The sequence below is a fragment of the Microtus oregoni genome, unplaced genomic scaffold (assembly GCF_018167655.1).
Source record: "Microtus oregoni isolate MIOR12 unplaced genomic scaffold, Mior012 000055F_ref0000237, whole genome shotgun sequence".
NCBI lineage: Eukaryota > Metazoa > Chordata > Mammalia > Rodentia > Cricetidae > Microtus > Microtus oregoni.
The window spans coordinates 1243427-1265392 of NW_024543831.1; the positions used below are offsets into that span (position 1 = coordinate 1243427).

The 21966-nt window shown below is 53.1% G+C and overlaps 1 protein-coding gene across 5 annotated transcripts in view; it reads left to right on the forward strand.

Moving 5' to 3' along the window:
- The first annotated feature begins 10652 nt into the window (after positions 1-10652).
- Bcl9l (BCL9 like) overlaps positions 10653-21966 on the forward strand; it is a 30506-nt gene continuing 19192 nt past the window's right edge. For 2 of the 5 annotated variants that reach the window (XM_041638408.1, XM_041638413.1), the window contains exons 1-2: positions 10653-11900; positions 17777-17833. The gene's annotated coding sequence lies outside the window, so the exon portion shown is untranslated. Of the gene's footprint in view, positions 11901-13125; positions 13287-17776; positions 17834-21966 lie in introns of those variants that run through there. The other 3 variants (XM_041638411.1, XM_041638412.1, XM_041638410.1) reach the window with 2 other exon arrangements.

The window sequence follows — 21966 nt, forward strand, 5'->3', positions numbered from 1 at the left end:
CCTCAGTGCTCCCTTAAACCTACCTGACCACATTCCAGACCAGGTCTGTTTCTTCCTTCTCCTTCAGGTCTGAGGATAGCACACACACACACACACACACACACACACAATCCCACTACCTATTGCATAAATGTCTCATTTTATTTAGTGTCTTTTGTTGCTCGGTCATTGTTCCCAGCTTACCTCGAGGACAGGTACCTAAGTTACCTGTTTCTGGATAAAAAAAAAAAAAAGTACTGATCAGCCAGGTGTAGTGGTGCATACCTGTACATTTAAATACTCTGGGAACAGAGGCAGGAATATCTCAGATTCAAGGCCAGCCAGGGCTACATAGCAAGACCCAATCCCCAAAAATAAAAACCAAAGGCCAGGTGGTGGTGACACGTGAATCCCAGCACTTGGAAAGCAGAGGCAGGTGGATGTCCGAATTTGAGGCCAGCCTGGTCTTCGTAGAGAGATCCAGGATGATGAGGGCTACACAGAGAGACTCCGTCTGTAATCAACAACAAAACTTTATCTCTGATGCTCCCAGGCTGCCTGATTTGCTCCCAACCAAGATAATTTTATTTCTCATCCTGTAGGAACTCTTGTCATGGCTTGCTCTTTAGGGCTTTGTAGCACAGCAGCGAGAAGGCAGGAGGCAAGAGTTTGGACAAGGCAGGCAGTGGAAAGTAACTTTGTTTCAGAATGGGGGGGAAGAAAAAAGGAAAACAAGAAAACAGACAAGCTGCTGGAGGGCTCTGGGTGTGAAGTGCTGGGGAAGGCTGCGAGGTGGGGCAGAGAGGTAGAGGAATTGAACAGATCTGGCTGTGAGTTGCGACGTGATGGCCACCCAGCCATTCAGACCAACTGGAGTTCTTTTGTTAATTTGTTTTTATTTTATGCATATGAGTGTTTTGCCTGCATGTATGACTGCGCACCACTTTGTGTGCAGTGCCCACAGGGACCAGCAGAGGGCGTGAGATCCTCCGGGATGGCAGTTACTGGTGACTGTGAGCTGCCATCTGGTTGCTGAGAATCCAACAGGGGTTCTCTGAAACAGCCGGTGCTCAAAACCAGCAAGCCTACTCTCCAGCCCCCAAAACTGGAATTCTTTTCTGCAATTGTTAATATTTGAATTGTGAGGGCCCCACATATATTTGGTTCATATATCCGATAATTTTCACAGACCAAGCATGGGCCAGAGTGTAGGTGCCCCCGTAAGCAGACCCTTGTTCTTACAGATACTGCAAACATGACCCTGAGGCTGTGGGACCCTGTAGGAAGATTTCTAGAAATGTCAGCTCATTCCTTTGCCTAGTGCAGTATGGTTTTGTTGATGACGTTGTTGTTGTTAAAGCCATGGTGTCATTTCCAGGTCAGCTAGGGCTGTACACAGAGAAACCTTGTCTCCAAAAACCAAAAGAAAATTCACAAACACCAAAACCGCTAAAATAACAACAAAAGCCAAATACAACAACAACAACCCCCCCCCCCCACACACACACAAAAACAGGGTGCCATATAACCCAGGCTGATTCTGATTGAGGCTGCAATCCCAGCATTCAGGGATTAGAGATGTGTCCCCATGCCTGACCTCTTAGAACCACTCTCTAACCTGGGATTGTGAGTTACCAATGCCCTAGGAGTTAGAACTGGTAATGGGCTGAGTCGTGGTGGCACACGCTTTTAACCCCAGCACTCAGAAGACTGAGACAGGCAGTTCAAGGCCAGCCTGGTCTGCAGAGTGAGTTCCAGGACAGGCTCCAAAACGACACAGAGAAGCCCTGTCTCTACCCCACCCCCCCCACCCCCAAAAAAAAGCTGGTTAACAGTCTTGATGGATCTTCATGAGGCCTGGGGAAGGGTGTTTGTCTGACATCTGATGTCACATGTCACAGAGCTCTTTGGGTCTGGCTGGGACTCGGACTCTGCCTGGCCCAGCGCTTTTTTTTTTTTTTTTTTTACAATCCAGTGAGTATAGAATGAACTAGAGCGCTATACGCATATAAATAGAGACATGACAAGGGGGGAGGGGTCTGGGAGCCCTGAGCACCCCACACTCTGGGAAAGATCCAGATAAGGAAGCCAAGACTGCCATTCCAGCTCAGAAAGCTCCACGGGGGAAAGGAGCCAGGCACAGGAAGGAATCCAATGGAAAGTTGGAAGCGAGCACCGCCATGGTGTCGTGGAAAGAGTCTGGACAGGGTTCTAGAAGGCCTGGTCACCTCCCAGCTATCTCTTGCCAGCCACGTGACTTTGCGTAAGTCTGTCAGCACCCTCTGAACCCTGTCTTCCAAGTGACCGTTCCACGGGGCTGCACAGAAGAGCAAATTAAGCAGTGTGTACGCATAGTCTGCGAGCGCTCCCTGCTCTCAGCACAACCTTCAGAAAGGCTCCAGCCCTTAACACGAGGATTAAATGGCAGGAATTTTGTCTCCAAGACGCAATGCTGGCAAAACAGTTGGGCAGCAGGCCAAGAGAGGAGGAAAGTGGCTACAGCTTTTTCTGGGCCCCTGCCTCTCTGACAGCGTCTCTTGGGTTATTCGTTTAGCCGTGTTGGGGATTGAACTTAGAACCCTGAACATGCAAGACTGGCCCTCTACCCTTGCGTCATCCCACCAGCCCTTCTCCTGGCCTTAAGAATGTCTTAGTTGCCGGGCGATGGTGGCGCATGCCTTTAATCCCAGCACTTGGGAGGCAGAGGCAGGCGGATCTCTGAGTTCGAGACCAGCCTGGTCTACAAGAGCTAGTTCCAGGACAGGCTCCAAAGCCACAGAGAAACCCTGTCTCGAAAAACCAAAAAAAAAAAAAAAAAAAAAAAAGAATGTCTTACTGTCAGGCGGTAGTAGCACATGCCTTTAATCCCAGTATTCGGAAGGCAGAGGCAGGTAGATCTCCAAATTTGAGGCCATCCTGGTTCCAGGACAGCTAGGGCTGCACAGAGAAAACTTGCCTCAGGAAGAAAAAATGCCCTTGTAGTCTAAGCTCTTGTGAAATGGGAGAATTGTTTGACCCTGAGAGTTTGATATGAGCCTGAACAACACACAGTGAGACCTTCCCTCAGCAAAGACTCTTGCACTGACCCGATGAAGTGGTTTTTCCCTTCACCAGTCTGTTAGTAGTTGGGGTGGTAGTACAAACCTGTATTACCAACACTGTCAGGCTTGGTTGTTAGTAGTTGTTAGTAAGTCTGTTAGTAGTTGGGGTGGTGGTACAAACCTGTATTACCAACACTGTCAGGCTTGGTTGTTAGTAGTTGTTAGTAAGTCTGTTAGTAGTTGGGGTGGTGGTACAAACCTGTATTACCAACACTGTCAGGCTTGGTTGTTAGTAGTTGTTAGTAGGTCTGTTAGTAGTTGGGGTGGTGGGGCAAACCTGTATTACTAACACTGTCAGGCTTGGTTGGCCGGGAGGGGTGTAGAGTTGGTTTGAAGCCAGCCTAAGCTACTAAACTACATAGACCCTCTCTCAAAGCAAATAGCCCGGGGGCTGGAGAGGAGACTCAGCATTTAAGAGTGCTGGTTGCTCTTCCAGAGGACTCCCGTTCAGTTTCCAGTACCTACTGGCAGCTCACACTGTCTGTAACTCCAATTCCTGGGGATTTGACACCTTCATAACAAAGCGTATAAAATAAATTATAAAGGAAAAAAGAAGCTACAGCCAGTTGTGATAGGCCACGCCCATAACTGCAGCATTTTGGAAGCTAACACAGAAGGACTGCCAAAAGCTTGGGGCCAGCCTGGGCTACATAGTGAATACCGGGTCAGTCAGGCCTACACAACAAGGCCTCTTTTCCCAAAACAACAGATGAAACCAAGGAATAGCCAAGTCAACCTAAGCCTGTTACTGTAGTGATATTTCCTTTGTATTTTATTTTATTTTATTTTTTTTAAAATATTTATTTATTTATTTATTATGTATACAATATTCTGTCTGTGTGTATGCCTGCATGCCAGAAGAGGGCACCCTACCCCATTACAGATGGTTGTGAGCCACCATGTGGTTGCTGGGAATTGAACTCAGGACCTTTGGAAGAGCAGGCAATGCTCTAAACCTCTGAGCCATCTCTCCAGCCCCACCTTTGTATTTTAATAAGTAAGGCTTGCTTGAAGATCAGAGAGTAAAACAGCCCCACTGGCCAGCCTTACAGACCAGGCAGGAGTGACAGACACCTTTAATCCAAGCGGCCACACTACTTTGTCATAAAAATTGGGTGGTGGTGGTGCAGGCCTTTAATTCCAGCCCTAGAGAGGAATATAAAATGAGAGGAGACAGCTCTCAGCTAATCTCATTCTGAGAATTCCTGGAGGCAGGATCGCCATTTCGAAACTGAGGTAGAAGTGAGAGCCAGGGCTGGCTGTTTTGCTTTTCTGATCTTGAGGCTGAACCCCAATTTCTGTCTCTGGGTTTTTATTAATCATGCTACATGTTACTGAACTGCTTTTTTCAGGGCGATGAGGTACTTATGGGCCTGTAGAGATGGCTCAGCACTTAAGAGGAGTGGCTGCTCTTTTGGGTTCAATTTCTACCCAGTACCCACATGGCAGTTCACTATCTGAACTCCAGTTCCAGGAGATCTGATGCCCTCTTCTGGTGTCTTTGACACTACACACAAAATAGTGCACAGACATACATGTAGACACACCAATATGTCTAAGAACAAATACAATTTCAAAAAAAAAGATACACTTGAAAATAATTCACCCAATTCTTTTTCTTCTATTAAAAGTTTTTTTTTTAATGGAATGTATCAATGTATCAGATGTGGTGGCATACAACTTTACTGCTAACACTTGGGAGGCAGAGGCAGGCAGTTCTCTGAGTTCAAGGCTAGCCTGATCTACAAAGTGAGTTCCAGGACAGCCAGGGCTACACAGAGAAACCCTGTCTTGGAAAACCAAAAAAAGAATCCCTTTAAGAATTTGCATGTCAGCTGGGCAGTGGTGGTTTACACCTTTAATCCCAGAACGTGGGAGGCAGAGGCAGATGGAGCTCTCTGTGAGTTTGAGGCCAACCTGGTTTGGTCTACAGAGCAAATTCCAGGACAGCTATAACTGTTACACAGAGAAACCCTGTCTCAAAAAACCAAAACCAAACCAAAACCAAAACAAAATTTGCATATATCCTTGTGGGGGGGGGTGCTTTCTAATCTCTGTATCTTTCCCTTTTTTTCTTTTGTTTTGCTTTGTATATATGCTGCCAAAGTGAGCACTAAAACATTTATTTATTTATGGGGGTGCCTGTCTCCACGTGCATGTCTGAGAACAGTTAGACTTGACTCTCTCCTCCTACCATGTGGGTCCCTGGGACTGAAGTCGGGTAGGCTTCACAGCAGATACCTTTACCCACTGAGCCATCTCAGTAGCCCTCTTGGTTTTTAACATTGGAAGAAATAAGCCTAGAAAATGATCAGGGCAGGGTCCCCCTATTTTGGTCTTTCAGGCCGAGTCTTCTTTCCTTGGGAGAATATTTCCTTGGAGAACACGGAGGGAGGAGGTCTTGGAACTCTCTCCAGTTATGTGGAAGCAATCTCCTGCTGCACTCTCTAGGGTTCCAGCAAGGTGTGCACTGTCTCCCTAGGATAACAGAAGTCTAGGTACTGCCTCCTTTCACGTCTAACTCAGGAACAGTATCTTCAACCCAAGCTTCCTTCTCACAGGAACTGCCTGTCCCTAGCAAGACTGTTGGCTGTGTGAGGCAAGGACCATACTGTGTTACCAACACAAATCTAGTGTCCGGGCCAGTATTTGGAACATAGGAGGTCTTCAGTATTTACTGAATGACTAAGAAGCAGAGTTGGTCAGAGGAACGCTGAGAGAAAAGAGAGTTGGTTATCAAAGCTCATGAGGAGAGCTGGGTATGGTGGGAAAGGTCTGAACCCACCCACTTTGCAGGTTAAAGGGAGGGAGGTGCCAATTGGCTAGCTTGGGCAACTTAGAGAGACCAGCTTCAAATTTTTAAAAGGACTAAGAAAGAAGAGGACTAGGGAACTGAAGTCAGAGGTAAAGTGTTGCCTAGCACCAAGAGATCCCAGGTTCAGTAGCTGGCAATACAAACAGCCCGCTCTCAGAACTACTTCCGCAAAAAGGGATTTTAGCTAGAAGGTAATGGGAACTAAAGGGAGGAAGAAAGAAGAAAGCAGGATGATCGAAATAGAGGATGCTAGCTGGGGGTGGTGCACACACCTTTAATCCAGCAGAGGCAGAGGCAGGTGCATCTCTGGGAGTTTGAGGCCAGCCTGGTCTACAGAGTGAGTTCCAGGACAGCTAGGGTTGTTACAGAAAAAGACACCCTGTCTCGAAAATCAAAAACAACAAACACAAACAAACAAACAAAAGTCATTGACTTTCCTGACCTGGGAGGCTTATGCTGGGTTTAGGAGGAAGCAAGGCAGAGCTGCTAGAACCCTTCCGTCAAAGTGGGCAAATTCAGGAGAGACACAACTTGGCTAGAAGGGAGCCCAGGTGAAGCGAAGTTGGGGAGCTTTGAATCTGGCGCTGGGTTTGCATTTGATGCTGAGCCTGGGGGGGGGGTCTGCGAAATACTGGGGCACAGGAGAGGAAGCAGCAAAGAAGAAGTCTACTGACCCCCCTCTATTAGATGGAGAACTTGGGAGGAGAGGCCTCCGACTTCTGCTCTGTAGCGCCGCCCTTGAGTTAGGCGAATTCTACCACGCGAATCTGGAAGGGGCTGAAACCGCCGGCTGAGTGGGGACAGCAGGGCTAAGATCGTAGTGGTGGCTTCTTCCACACCTCAAGGGAACTCTCTAGCCAGTCTACAGCATCTCCAGTGAAGTTACAGTTTTTGCTAGTGGGTGTCAAGCCAGATCCAACCACAAGGGGGCAGAAAAAAGCAACCCTTAAGGTCAGTACCTATCTCTATCCCGCTCCCACCTACTCTCACCTACTCGCACCTGAGGCCAAGATGGGCGGTGCCTCACCTGGCTCTCACCTAGAGTTCCGTTAACCCCTTCCTACCTAGTCTGAGTACTTTCCCCAGGCAGTTATTCTTATCGGAATTGGGGGCCAATTTTGATCGGAGGTAGAGTGTCCAGCCGGGGTGGGGAGGCCAGGGTGTAGGTGAAGTCAGGGTTTCCACAAGCTCAGCCCCTTGTCCTTGTCCTTGTCCTAGCTGGAGCCTGGGGAGGCTAGAATTCTCTGCCTCAGATAGGTAGGTGACCTCTCAGAGCAGTGAAAGCCCTGCAGGTCACAAGAGAGGCAAAGGAAGTGGTCACTGGCGCTGGAACTCCCGGGACAAGCTTTAGTGGAGACTGCTCAAGCAACTTCAAAATCCAGACTTCCGCCTCCATGCAGCCATCAATCTGTCAAGGGACTTCAATGGGGGGGGGGGGGATAAGACCACGAGTAAAGGGAAGATAACAGACGACGGGAGCCGGAGGTAGGCAGTTAAAACCAGGTTCGAGAGCGGACCGGATTCGGCAGCTCTCAGGTGTGTCCGACTTTGCGCGTTGTTCCTCCAGTTACTGGCAGCCTTTCAGGGCTCAGATCAACCGAGTTCCGGGATTGCGTTCCGGGCCTTAAAGTGTTAAATTGTGAGTGGGGTCCGGAGTCCCTCCCTCCCTCCTTTGCGAATCAAGTGTCACCACCTCCAAGTCCACCAGGCTGGCACGCTAGGAGTTAAGTCTGCCCGCAATCTGCAAGACTGGAGACAGAGAGGGGAGGAGGGGGACGGGGGTGGGGGAGCAAGGAGATGGGGGAAGCAGACTGCAGGGAGACAGCGCCAGGAACCCCCTCCCTAGGGACCTGGCCCCTGGGCCCCCAGCCCCAAAAGGGGCCCTGCCCTCTCCAGGGTCGCGCTCTCTTCCCCCGCCCTGCCTGCCCTCCCCCGCCCCCCGCCCTCCAGCTTTGTGTCCCCTGGAGGGTGGGCTGCAGGATTTCCAGCCAAGCCTTGGCTGCCTGCTCAGTTTTTCCAAACCCTCCAGTCGGAGAAGGCGGGAGCCCTGTCAGGATAAAAGTCCCTCCCCCCTGCCCCTGCCGGCCCCCTCGCCCAGCCTGGAGTTTCCTGCCCCCGCAGCTTTTCCAAACTCCTTTCCCTTTCCGACCCTGGCCCCCTCGCCCCCTAGCCCCACCTCCATTGGTTCCCAAGTTCCAAGTTCAGGTTGGAGGGGGTCAGGTGGACTCCACAGTCTTAGAGAGGCGCTGGTAAAGCCTCGCTCGGCCGGCAGACCCTGAGATCTGCGGGGCGCCTGCCTGACTCCCAGCCTGGGCCCGCCCCAGCCTGGGACTCGGCCTCTTGGCCACCAGGGAAGGTGGTTCTTGGGGTCTCCCGCTCCCGGAAGGAGGCGGTGCTGGGGACGTCGGGACAGCTGGGCGGTAAGGTCGGTGCGGCAGATGCCAGGCCCTAAGGCAGGCTTCGAGGAGGGGCAGTGTTCCCAGCGCTGGCACAGCTCTGTCCAGAAAGTCTATTATATAATAATCACCATCTATCAGGAAGCCAGGTAGCTGGAGAGAGTGGGGAAGCCAGGATGCCTGCATCCGCGCCTCATCCAGGACCCAGAAAGGTGTCTCCACCAAGACAGGCACAGTGTGGGCACAGCCCAGCGATCAGATGATGGGGGTCCAGAGGCTAGTGAGGGGCGTTGGGCAATCTGGCTGCTGCCGTGAAACCCCACCCTCAGAACTCTGACGGGCAGTGCCCCGAGCCAATGATTGAAGTCACTGTGGGGTTTGCGGTTAACCCTTTCTTGGGTCCTTGCTTCAGAGTATAGCGTCCACAGAATTTCCCCTGAACCGCGCCTACCTATACGGGCTAGTGCACGCTGGACAGGAGTGCCAGCATTATCTGTGAATTCTGATCACTCCAGAAACTGGAAGGTGGTTAATCTCAGATAACAGGCTTGGGCACACTCACCCGACCGTCCAAAAGTAAATTTTATTAAAAGATACGGTTCCAGAAATCGCCTCGGGAGCTTTGGCACAGCGACAAGGCCTCAGAAACAGGCACCTTCGTGCACTTACGTCCATGCCGCACTTTTACCGGCGACAGAGACACTCACTGGCACACCTGTGACATCTCCCGTGATGCAGCGACACGCGGAAGCACGGTGTCTCCCCTAGTTGGCCAGTAGAGGGAGCCGCTCGATTCCGGCAAAGGGCCACCCGGTCCCCTTCCTGGCCCTTCGGCTCCAGGGTTCCACCCAGAACTCGTGGCTGCCCAAAGCTGGGCTCTCTGTATTCAGACCTGGAACCTACGTTGGGGGAATGAGTCACAGCCACACCCAGGAGAGCGCTCCACTTGGCTGCTCCATGGGACATACCAAACACTCTTGGGTTTTACTATATATTACACTATAAACTCCTACAATCCAGCTACCATTCCCCTGACCGATTTCTGGACCTACTATGAACAGGATTGTGCCAAAGGGAATCAGTCATAAGAAGGGCTGGACTTGGTGGTATATACTTTTAATCCTAGCACTTGGGAGGCAGAGACAGGTGAATCTCCGTGAGTTCGAGTCCAGCCTGTTCTACATAAAGAGTTGCAGGCTAGCCATGACTGTATAGTGAGACCTTGTCTCAAACAAAGAAGGCCTAGAGGCTTGTCATGCAAATTTACATGATGGGAGACTGATGCCCATAAATAACTGCGAGGGTCCTGTTTGGGAGCTGGTCCCCTGTCTGCGGTCAATCATATACCCTAGGGACCCTAGAGAGAGGAGAAACCCAACTTCATTGCTCTACTCTCCTAAACTGAGGGATCACAGAGATTGGCAGCTCTAGGCTGACAAAATATTTTTATTAAAAAAAAAATAGTCCCTGGCATAGTGGTCCATTCCTTTAATCCCGGCATTTGGAAGGCAGAGGCAGGCAGATCTCAGCATTCAAGGCCAGCCTAGTCTGCATAGTGAGTTTCAGGACAGCCAAGGCTACAGACATTTTGTCTCAAAACAAGCAACCAAACAAAAACCAACCCAAAACATGGTCATTTGATAATGCATATCAAAGTGCTCTGTAAATTGTTATGTTATCACAATACAGTTTATAGAGTTATATTCTCTCCACTTTCAGGGTTTTATTTATATTTTAGGTAGACTCTCATATTTGCCCAGTTTGAACTGACGTTCCACCTACTGCTGAGGGCTGAGGGTGACCTTGAACTCCTGATCCTCCTGCCTTCACCTCCCACGGTGCTGAGAGGCTTCATTCAGGGCTTATGCCCCTGCCTTCCCTCTGGACCTTCTGAATCTTGTCCTGTGCCTGGCTCCTGGCACCATCAACCCATTCAGTCACTATTCACTGAAGCCCTAGTGTGTAAGAAACACAGGGACTGGGCCTCAGGAATCTTGGGCCAGCCAAATGTACAGACAGAAGAAACAAGACACAACATGGAGTCAGTCCTGTTGTGTGGCATCCATGTGACAGGTGAGGGGGTGGGGCAGAAGAGACAGCTGGCCAGTGTCTTTTCTTGCTGAAGCAGTCAGTATCTGTCTCATTCTAGGCGAGGGGGCAGTGGGACAGGAGGAAAGTGTCCTGGGTAAGAGGACTTGAATTCTAGTCCTAGGTTCACTACTTTCTGAGTAAGCGCTTAAGTCGTACAAGCCTCAGTTTCCTCATCTGTGGAATGGGGCTCTAACACCTTTCCTGTAGGATAGCATTTGACGTGTGTTTAGACACTTACTGCTTAGAGCTGTTTTCCTTGCACTTGTCTCCTGTCCCATAGGACACTGCTGATGTTTGTGGGTGCTGCGAATGTATATGTGAAGCCCTTTGAGGTGAGGGAGAGTTTGAGAAGACAAAGGTTTCATTTCCTCAAACATTTTCTTAGCATCCAATTTGAACTGCTGAAGGTTTAATTGAAAAAAATTCAGTATACGTCCTCAGAGGGAGGGGGGAATGCTCTCAGTGCATAATGGATGTGGGTGGGTACAATAAGGAGGGAAACTGTGTGTACGTGTGTGTGTCCGTCCAGGCAACTCCCACTCTTTCCAAGCCGTGCAGATAGGAGGGTAGGTTTTGTCGGCCTTCTCCATAGCCTCGGATGCTGTGGGTATTTCTCCTCCCTAGACCTCAGGAACCGGGGGAGGAGAGGTGGCTTGAAGGCCCCTTCCCCGCCCAGGGCCAACAGTCTCCTGCTAGCCGGTCGGGCGCCTTACCGAGTCAGACCACTGGGAGGCTGGGGGAGCCGGGTTGGGCGAGGAGTCGAGCGAGATGGGGGAGCTCTTATTTTGACAGGGGCCTCTCCCGGCTCTGGTATGAAGGCAGAAGGAGGCAGCCAGAGAGCCCCGATGCTTATTCAGGCTGGGGAGAGGAGCCGAGTGGAGGGACGAGCGAGGCTCCGGCAGCGCAGGGGAGCCCGGGGAGGCGGCGGCGCTTGGCGGAGCCAGTGGCCGGACATGCCCCGGATCCGGGGCCGCTGCAGCACCGCCGCCGCCGGGAGCCAGCCGGCCGGACGCCCGCACGCCTGGGTCCCCTGGCGCCGCGCCGCCCCGGGGCTGCGACCTGGACCCTCGGCATTCGACCAACAATAAGCGCCTATACAGCCCCCTCCCCGCCCCGCCGTCCCCGCGGGCCTCGGGGAAAGTGAAAGGAGGAGGCGAAGGAAGGAAGGAAGGAAGGGAGGAGGAGCAGGAGCGGCAGCAGCCGGAGCCGTGAGGTTTGGGCCGAGACCCCAGCCCGGAGCCCCGGCCGGGCGGTGCGCTAGCTCTCCCGCCGCTGCGGGCGCCCAGGACCATGCCCCGCGGTTGGGAGGCAGGAACCCAGGCGACCAGTGCCTCCCGGATACCTGCTCGCTGGCCGGGCTGGTATTGAGATCAAGGCGTCCAGGATCAAAAGATCACCGCCTGCCCGCCTTGTCCGTGTCTCCACTGTCCTGCTGGAGGATCCCAGTGCACCCACCGACCCTGACCTGGTTATGGCGTCCAGCTCCGGCCTGGCGTGAGGACCCCCAACCTGTGCGAGGTGAGGGTCGGGTTGGGACAGAGGGCTAAAGTCATGCCAGGCCAGCAGGAGCGCGCCAAGCGAGATCCAGTTTAAATTGGGGAGGGGAAGCTCACTCTGATTGTCTCTTACGTTCTAGCACGCACCCCGAGCTATTTAGGAAGCGGGGGACTCCTCTTGGGTCATTAGAGGATATTCTTAGTTCCTCAACCTGGCTGGCAGCCTCGGAGTACCAGGAGAAGGGCTTAGGGGCAGCCAGGGGACCCTACTACCTTAGCTCAGAGAACAAGGCCGGCCTTGGGCCAGCTGGAGCAGGGAACTCTGCCCTGGGGGCTTCTGGGAGATGTAGTCCCCCTCCCAGTCTCGCTAACTCTGTGGGTCCCAGCACCCCTGCACTACTCCCCTGACTCGTGGGAGCCTCCTGCGGGAAGAAGACTGGGACAGGAGTGAGAGCTGGGGTCATTCTCTGCCCCCAGGCATTGCCTCTGAGCTGTTGGAGCCTCCCCTGCCAGGGATTCGGAGTGGTGTGGGCTTGGCTGGGGGTGGGGCAGTCACACAGTTCCTTGGAGGTTTCTCTGTACTGCTTAGGGAAGGTGGCTCCTTCCTTGATCCGAAGGAGCTCCTAGGGCGGGGGTGGGGGTGGGTGGAGATTTAAGGACGAGAAGTAAGACTCAGGCCTCCTGTACGGCTAGAGTATGGTCCTGTCTGAGGGCTGCTGGAATTTGGTTTCAGGAGAGATCCAGCCTTCCTTTTTCCCTCTCGGAGGCAGAGATATAGAACATCCCACAAAGCCTGGGAGTCTAAGACTGTCTGTGGAGCAATGAAGCAAGGATTAGCTTCTGTCTGTCTGTCCAGCTTCCTTCCTTCCGGGTTTTTCTGACACCCCCTTCCTCCCTCCTCCTTCTGTCTGTCTGCTGCTTGGGGTATGTGTTCATAATTTGTCTGGGGGATCTCTGCTTCAGGAGAAAGAGTGTTGTTTTGGGGAGAGGCGCGATGTGCTTCTGAGCTCTAGAAAGGGGTCTCCCCACCCTGATCTTTTACTCCACCTCTCTCCCTCCCACTGAGCTGCTTGGTGTTCTGTTTTCCCTGGGAATGTTGCCTGTATTGGATCTGGTACACCACCACCAATGCCAATACTTAGACTTCCTACTTCCTTCTCCTCAGCCTCTCCAGGGGTCAGTCACCTCGCAGGGGCAGGAGTTCCTCTGCTGCTGCTCCCTGCTCCCCAGCATGGGCTTAACTGTCTTCTCTGGTCAAGACCATGATTTCATGGCTCCAGGGGAGGAGCGAGCTCAGTCAGCTCTCAGGCCCCACAGAGGAAGCCTCAGGACAGGCTGAGAATGGCAGGAGGTGAGAAGCAGGGAGGCGGGACTCTGCTACCAGGAAGGAAAACACTATTTCCCTCAGGTGACCCACCTACCTGGCTTTTGAAGGACCAGGTTCTGGCTACCTCGCTACCTGGGTTTCTTTGCTGTGTTGCTCTTGCTTGGAATGAGGTGGGGGGCTCATGAAGAGGCTGGTGGTTCCCAGAGATCTGGAGTTAGAGCGTCAGTGCAGGTTCAAAGTACACATAGCACCCACGATTAGTTAGCAAGTTCCTGGTACCTGGATTATACTGAAGCCTTAAACTGAGGGGAGGGGGTGGGTTCCACTTCAGTAACCATGAAGGGCAGTAGCCGCCTGGGCAGAGACCTAGTGGGTGGCAGGGTGGCACTGTCGACTCAGCAAGGGCCAGAGTGCTTGGCACCTGCTTTAGATTAGAGGAAATGTGGTACAAAGGGGGCCGTTTGCCTTTGGTGGGGTTCTGGCTGCCTTTGGGGGAAGTGCCTGGGATGGTTCTCCAGGGAGTCCTGGAGTTCAGGGTGTGTGGTGTGTGTGTGTGGGGGGGGGGGGTGGTGAGAGCACCATGTGGCAGGCTGCAGAAGTTCTGGTGAAAGTGGAGGGAGCCGTCATCCTGCAGCCTCTCAGCCAGGGAACCTTCAGATGAGTTAGTTGCTGAGGGCACCCTCACCCTGCCTCTGGCGCAGCCTCAGGCTGAGGCTCTGTCCCAGTGCCCTGGGGCAGCTCTAGGGAGCCAGAGTGTCTGTGTCCAGTCTTCCTGGGATCAAAGGAAGCCCGGTAGGAGGTGGGGGTGGGGGACTGATGTAGCCCTGGTGCCATGTTTACTTTCCTTGAGCGTCTCCATTGGCGATAGTGAGGTACCTGAGGAGCCTGGGCACCCAAGGATGACAGGGAAATGGCATCCCTCGCTTCCTTGTACCAAAGCCCTGGGCACTGCCCGAGTGCTGACCTGGTGGGGGGAGGGGACAGAGGGGGATGGCACCGTGGGAAAGTGGGCAGCCGTGGGAGCAAAGCGGTACAGGCTGGGCGCCCCAGGCTGGGAGCCTCTGCCAGGCCCGCTCTCCCTGGGGTGGGGCTGGCTGTTCCAGGGACTGGCTCAACCTGTTGAACGCCTGGCTGCTGTAGCTTGGCATCTGTGCCCCTGCTTGCCAGCCCAACAGCTGCCCACCCAGAGCCGCACTGTGCCCACTGCCCCCAGGGGCCTGAAGAAAGAGGCGTAGATTTGTCCAGCGTGCTTGGTAGGGGCTCCTTCCCGGGCTGGGCATTTCTTCCAGGCTTACTAAATCTTCCCAAGTCTGGACCTCTGAGCTCCAGAGCTGGGGCTGAAGGGCTGGGTGGTCAGGGCCAGAACCTGAGGGGACAGGTGAAGAAGGCTACAGCCCTGAAGCCTCAGAGCTGCTTGAGGCATGTCACTTGGATGGGTGGCCCTGAAGGCAGCTTGGAGTTAGAGCCTGGAATTTCCTCTGCTGGGTGCCAGGGCCATGCCTCCAAAACCCCACCCCCAGCCTGGCCTGACCTCCCCTCTCTCCTTCCCTCCCTCTCTCTCTCTCTCTCTCCCTCCCTCCCTCCCTCCCTCCCTCCCTCTCTCCCTCCCTCCCTCCCTCTGTCTACTTTCCCTGAAGGTTGGGGGAGGGACAGTGAGGACATTCTGGCTAGCAGGGAGAGGTGACTTCCTGGGTGTGGGGGTACTCATAGGAAACTGAGGCTGTTCTCATGAAGACTCCCAGGGAGGAGATGTCCCCGAGTGAGGGGACAGTCATCCCCCACTGTTTCTTGACCCTTATTAGCTAGAAAAGCAGAGCCAAGATACTATTCTGGAGAGAAGGGGTGATCACCTTGTCCTGTGGGTAGGTAAGGGGTGTGGTGGCTTCTTATTTTCAGTCCTGAAGGGAGTGGAGGTCCTTTGGGTCTTCACTTTTCCTGTCAGTGGCAAAAGCCAATGGGAGGCCTTTCATTTGCCCTCTGTCCGGCAGGCAGGGCCCTCCCCTCTTGATTCTCCCAGTTGCTGCACCTAACATGGTAGCACTTTATGGGTCCCGATGCCCACTGACTGAACCACCTCTGTCAGGCCCTTTCCTCCTCCTTGGACTGGTAGCTCCAAGTTGGCCTGTGTTCCCCTCCCCCTCCCTTCCCTCCCTCCCCAGCTTCAGGAATGGCCCTGAATCCAGCCTTTCCAGCATTTCGAAACCGGGATTGTTTTGAAACCCTGAGTGCTTCCCTGCCCGCCGCCCCTCTGCCCCCCCCACCCCAGCTGTCTTCTGGTTGACTTTCCGTTGTACCTTGCTCGTCATTCTCCATTTGAGTTTGTGTGCTTGCACACTTGAACACACTGCACTACTTTACTTTGTCTGCTGTGTGCATGTGTCCTGGAGTGGATGTGTCTGTAGTTCTGTGTGCCTGACTGATGTCTGGTTGTTCCCTGAGCTCTCTTGGGTTGTCTCTGACTGTGCCGCTCCTGCCTGGGTCTTAAGGAAAGTTTGGGCTATTTTTAGGAGGTGCCTTGAAAGTATGTCTGCCTGTCTCTCACTTGTGAGTGTGTGTGTGTGTGTGTGGGGGGGGGTTCTTCCTGAGGAGTGTGCTGGAGGTGTGTCTCTGTGTGCTTACAGTCTGCATCTCCTCTGATGGGAACATTGTCTGGGGGGTGTAGTCACAGGTCTCCTACAGCTCCCTGGGACGGGGAGTCCTCTGCCCTTTGATAGGGAAGGGTTTCCTGGAGTGAGGCCCAAGCTTCTGGCAGCAATGAGGCCTTGGAGAGAGTGGTGGAGCAGGGAGATGCTAGGATAAACTGTTGCCAGGGGCCGGCCCCTCTCCTCCGGCCTTGTATATTCAGCAGCACCAGGCAACCCTGTGTCCTGAGGGTATGGTGGATGGCTTAGCAAGGGGCCTAGGGTCTAAGGAAACATGCTCTTTCCATCTCTAGGGTCACCTCCTTCGTGGGAGACCAGGTGCAATCAGTCACAGCTTACCTGGGAGTTTGATGGTACATTTCAGGCTCAGAAAACATCACTTCTCCACTTAACAGTTGCTTAACAAAACAAACTCAAAATTTAATCCCAAGCAAAAAGCAGAGGGGCCTGGAATCCAGGCATTTGGGGTGGACCATTGCAGCCTTGGTCCAGGAAAGTTCTTACTGCTATCTAGCTTCATTCCCTTCGACTATGGGTAAGGTTCTGCAGGAGGAGAGCTCTGGAATGTTTTGGGTTTTTTTTTGTTTCTTCTGGCTAGAGTCAGACTGATGATAGTGTATATATGTTGGTTGGGATAGATAGTAGCTGGGTAGCTGATTCCTCGCTAGGACTCAGTTTGCTTTCTTAGAATCTCAGGTGTAACCAAATGCTTTTCTGAAAGTCCATGCAGTGGAGGAAGATGGGTCGGGGGTATTTGTATGGGTGAAGGCCTATGGAGACAGCATCGGTAGATGGGTCCAGGGTAGTCTTTCCCTGTCCCCGCAGGTAGCCTCTGGTCCCCAGTGCAGTGGGAGGAAGGGAGGAATAGAGAGAGGCCCATGTTGGTACAGTGCTCAGTGACCTAGCAGAGGGAGGGCCTTGGCAGGGAATTTTCAGTTTGTTTCTCAATCTGTCTCTGAGACATGCATGCGGGCACGTCACTGCAGACACCTTAGGAGCTGAGTCTAGAAAAGTCAGCTGGATGGTGGAAGGGCAGGGTGGTGCAGACGGAACCTATGGAGACAGCCTCCTCCCGATGGGCACATTGTGCGGCCTAACCCCTGTCCCTGGAAGCTGGGTGCAGCCAGAGGTCCCCTCCTAACAGTTCCATTTGAGCCAAGAAGTAATGCAGGCTGCAGAGGGTTAAGTCTGGTTGGCAGGGACACCCCCACCCCCCCCACCCCAGTGCAGTAAGAGAGAGGGAGGAGGGGTGGCTAGCAGCTTGCTCTAGTTGGCGTCTCTCCCAGAATTCTTCGGAAAAGAACTCCCCTTTGACCCCCAGTACAAACTGAGCCCAGCCACCAGCCTCCCTCCCTCCTGCTCTGGGAGCTTCACCCAGTGCCTGCTACTAAACTGCGAAACCTTCCTAACCCCAAGTCCCGGTACCTAGACCAGGTCCCTGGGACTCAGGGGACCAGGGTCGAGGCCAAGGAGACCACATAGGTACATAGGAACCTAAGCCCTTCTCCCTGCCACAAGTTAACCTGGGGGTGATTGGTTTCTGGAAGCTGGGATCCTTGGGCCTCATCCACCCCTCCCCCCAGGTCCTCAGGCCAGGTCGTGGGAGTCCTCTACCCCTCCCTCTCTCTGTGGGGCCAAGCTCTCAGGGAACTAACTCTGAGGTCTTCCAGTGCCTTCTCCTTCCTGCTTCCAGGACAGGGAGGGGGAGTGGCGTGGTGGGGCAGCTGGGTCAGCCCTGGCTCCTGGCCAATCCACAGAAAAGAAGGGAGGGGGCGGCTTGAGCAACTCTGAGAGACTTCCTGGAGCTGTAGGTTGTCTGTAAATTGTACATGTTTATGGCGGGGTGTTGGGGAGGGTGTTGGGGTTCTGGGAGGATCAGGGGCATAGGTTACTGGTCAGGGACTTTTAGCTGTGACCATCTCTCCACAGGGAGCCCCCATCCCAGAGCACACCCCTGAGCCTGAACCTGACACACATTACTCAGAGGTGAGCGGGTCCATGTGCTTGTGTGTTTTCTTTGGCCTTCCAGTCTGCGTCTGCAGTGGCTGCACCATTCTTGCTTAGCCTCTGCTTGCCTTCTTTTGAGCTCCCTCCTCCTGGCTTTCTGCCCTAACTTCTTGCATTCTCCTCTGTGTCTGGGTGGGAAAATAGCCTTTGACTTAGAATACTGTTGGGGTGAAGGGTGTGTTGGTCAGGGAAGGGTTAAAGCTGGGTGCCAGTGAAAGTTCTAGGCCTTTTCTAAGACTTTTTCTCTGGTGGGAGGTGGGAGATTTGAAGTCTGTCGACCGACTGGAGGGCAAGGTGGATTTTCTGGTTGTCCCAATTCCTTGTTCCCACTCCTTGGTTTTGGTTTCTACTGGTTGAGTCAAATCCACGGTGGCCATTGACCACTAGTCACCACTGTAGTATGGTTTCTGCTGCTGCCCTGGCTCCATAGGCACGCACACTAACACACACACACACACACACACACACACACACACACACACACACACAGCTTCCCTCCTCACTCCCCTCCCTCCTCCTTACTTAGCAACAACTCTCTGAATTCACAACAAACACTCCCGTGAGCTCCAGTCTGACTAGGGAGGAGGAGCCTTTTTCCTGGACTGTCCTCTGGAGGGAGAACTTCTAGTTCCTTCACCTAATCCCACCACAACTTTCCCTGCTGGAAGCCACGATCTTTAGGGAGGAAGTGGCCCTTCTTCCAACTTGGACCGTGAAAAAGTGGGAAGCAATGGGACAGGTGGGTTGGGAGGGGGGCTTGGACTTCAGTCTTTTCTGGAAAGTCCCACTTGACCTTTGACTCCCACCTGAGGCTGCAGGCGGGTGGGGGTGGGGGTGTAAGTGAGTGAGCAGGACTTCTCATAGCCTTGGGCATCTCAGCAGGAGCCTGTGCTGGAGCTCTAGAAACCTGCCTTGAGACCTTGCTGACTTTGTTAGGGACATGGCTAGGTGAGGTGGTTTCGGATGGGGGTGGGTGGGGCTGGGGAGGCCCGGGAACTTTGCTCTCTGAAAGCCTAGGCCTGGCTCAGCAGGGCACCTGTGCAGAGGCCACAGGGTTCAGGGCTCTCTTTGATCTCTTCCCCAGGGATGAACTGTGGCCTTTAGTGCAGGACCTGGTACCCATCAGACCTAGAGGGAGAGTGGGAGGGTGCATGGGAAGAGGGCCAGGCCCAAAAGTGCCTTAGGTGAGGGGCCGACTCCTTGAAGCAACTACACAGGGTTATGGTTACTCTATGCAGCGTCTACACAGGGACATGGCTATTCCATGCAGCGTTTACACAGGGCCATGGCTAAGAACCCAATTGCTGGAGTGTTGAGCTTCAATCCTGGCCTTGTAATGGTGGGCTATGCATCTTGGGCAAACTACTTTAACTTTTCTTTCTTGCAAAGAGGGAATAATAAAAGGGCTTTCTAAGCCAGGCATGGCAATTCCAGGAACTGAGAGGTAGAGGCAGGAGGATCTCTTCAAATGTGAGGTCATTCTGGATTAGAGCGTGATTTCCAGTCTCAAACACACAAACAGACCAGCAAACTCCAACACCCCAGGAACGTAAGAATAAAGTATTTTCCAAGGCTGGCTATGGAGGTGGGAAGAGCCTGCCTGTAGTAGATGCAACTATTTAGTGGCTGAGGAAGGATTCCCCTGTCCTCAGGAGTTCAAGGCCAGCCTAAGTAACACAGTAAGACTTTATTGCAAATAATAAGAAAAGGCTAAACTAGGGATGTAGTTCAGCTAATAGAATGCTAGCTTATCATTCATGAAGATCTGAGTTCAAGCCTAATATCAATTGGGTGTAAACCAGGTGTGGAGGTACAGGCAAGTCCAGCACTCTGATGGTAGAAGCAGGAAGATCATGGGTTTGAGGCCGTTCTTAGCTGCATAGTAAATTGTTTCTTTGCTTTTTTGTTTTGTGTTTCTCTGTAACAGCTCTGGCTATCCTGGAACTCCTAGGTAGACCAGGCTGGCCTTGAACTCCTGAGATCCACCCACCTGCCTCCGCCTCCTGAGTGAGTGCAGGGATTAAAGGCGTGCACCACCACCACCCTGCTTATTTTTGTATTTTGAGGCACGACCTCGCCTTGCAGACCAGGCTGTCCTTGAACTCTTGAGCTCTGCTTGCCTTTGTGTCTTTCTTGGGATTAAAGTCATGGGCCAACAGAGCTGGCAAGACTCTTCTTATTGCCTCAGTTTCCCTACTGTTGGTGCTGGCTGATGCTATGATTGCAAGTTTTGTAGTTGCCCTTAGACCTGGAAAAAGACTTGGGTTCTGAATCCCCTCCCACACCCCCGTGGCCTTGCATTTCTGGGCCCAGCCCTTCGTCCTCCCTCCCGCCCTGAAGCTGTTTGTTTGCTTTAGTTTTGGGGCCCTCCTGCCACCCAGCCCCTGCTGCTCTGTTCTTTCACAGGACTGAAGGAGACGCTGTCCTTAAATGGCTTCAATGGCCTCTTTCTCTCTTTCCTGGTCTCCGAGTCAGGGACCTTCCTTAGGGAGAAATGTGGCAGTGTGGCACTGTGAGGTGGGTGACAGGGTTAGGCCTGCCTCCTTCTCCGAATATGGAGGGGCGAATGTGCCCAGCACCTCACAGGGAGGCAGGGAGGGCTAGCCTCAAGCCCAAAAGGAGAGTAGGGGAATATCAGTGTCCCTGATATCTAGGGTGATACCCCTGGAATCCGTCCCTAACATCTCAGCAGGGGAGAATGTGAGTGCCAATGGGTGACCAGGATGCTCCAAGATCCTGGGGTGGGGCTGGGATGGTAGGGGCTGGAGCTTGGAGACCTCTGCCTGAGGAGCATGCAGGGCTAGATAACCCACAGAAGAAAGGACCTAAGCAGACAGGTGGCTAGGATCTTCTGGAGATTTGGAATAGCAGGGTTCCCGGGTCTGAGACCTGGGCTTGGCTAGCAGGTGCCCTCTGTGGCCTTGGACTAAGGAGGGCTGGAGTAGAGCTCCCACGCTGCCCTGCCCACCCCTGGGACTGAGAGGACTTCCCCTGGGCTTGGGAGGTGTGGGCTTATCTGCCTGTGCCACTGTGCTTAGTGCTTAGCTGTTGAGCTGGCTATGTGTCCTGTGCCCAGCCTCTGGGTCTGCTCCTTGGGCAGGCTGGGGCTATTTTGGGATCGGGCTGGGGCTCTGGGGCTGGTTTCAGATGTTCCAATGTGAACAGGAGAAAATGGGAACAGATGGCTGGAGGGTTCTGATCAGCGGGTCCTGCTGGGAACAGGATTATTTTTAGGACCTTGTTAACCCTTTTGGGCTTGTGGGGCCCCCCTGAGAGGTATAGCCCTTTCTAGTTGAGAAGACGACGGGGTTTCTTCCTTGGGCCCTTCTGCCCTCTAGAACTGCTTCTCCACTGTGCGGTCTCTCTAAGACCCTCTCTACTCTTTAAGGAGATCCATGGCCAGAGACTAAACTCACACTTCCTGGTTCAACACTGCACGTATTGCTATTAAGGGGTCAGACTGGAGGGGGTACAGGTCACACTAGAAGGGAAGTCCCCCTTCACTTACCTCCTGGGTAAGATCTGGGGCTGAGAGAGCTACAGATAGCTGCTCTCGGCATTCCTGATCTGAGTTGGAGAAAGTTGGGAAACTCGGGGATGCTCAGGGGCCATGTTAGTAGAGTGAACGAACTTCTTCACAGAGGGCAAAGAAAAGCCATGTCGCTGGGTAGCACTACAATGATGCCCATGTGCCCCACCTGCCTGAGTACTCATGTGCCCCACCTGCCTGAGTACTCATGGTACATACCTAGATGGTGCTTCTCATTACAGGTGCACCTTCCTGACATGCCACATTCTTGGGTACTCTGTTAGCAAAGACTGCCCAAGGGACTTCGTCGAGGGCTAATGTGCCATAGATATTTTTAGGTGATTTCTGTGATTTTGTGATTTTCCCTGTGAGTAAACGGAGTCTCAGAGGGATGAAGAGGTGGACTTGGCATGATGTGATTGGCACTTCGTCTGCTCAGCTGCGGAGTAGATTCTCATTCAGCCGTCTTCCCATACCTGCCAGGGTCCCAATCCCGGTCAAGGCTACAGTGGGCATCACACCTCTCAGAGGAAGGTTTCTGGGATGGTGTGGGGAAAGGAGGCCTTGGGACAGGGGACCCTGC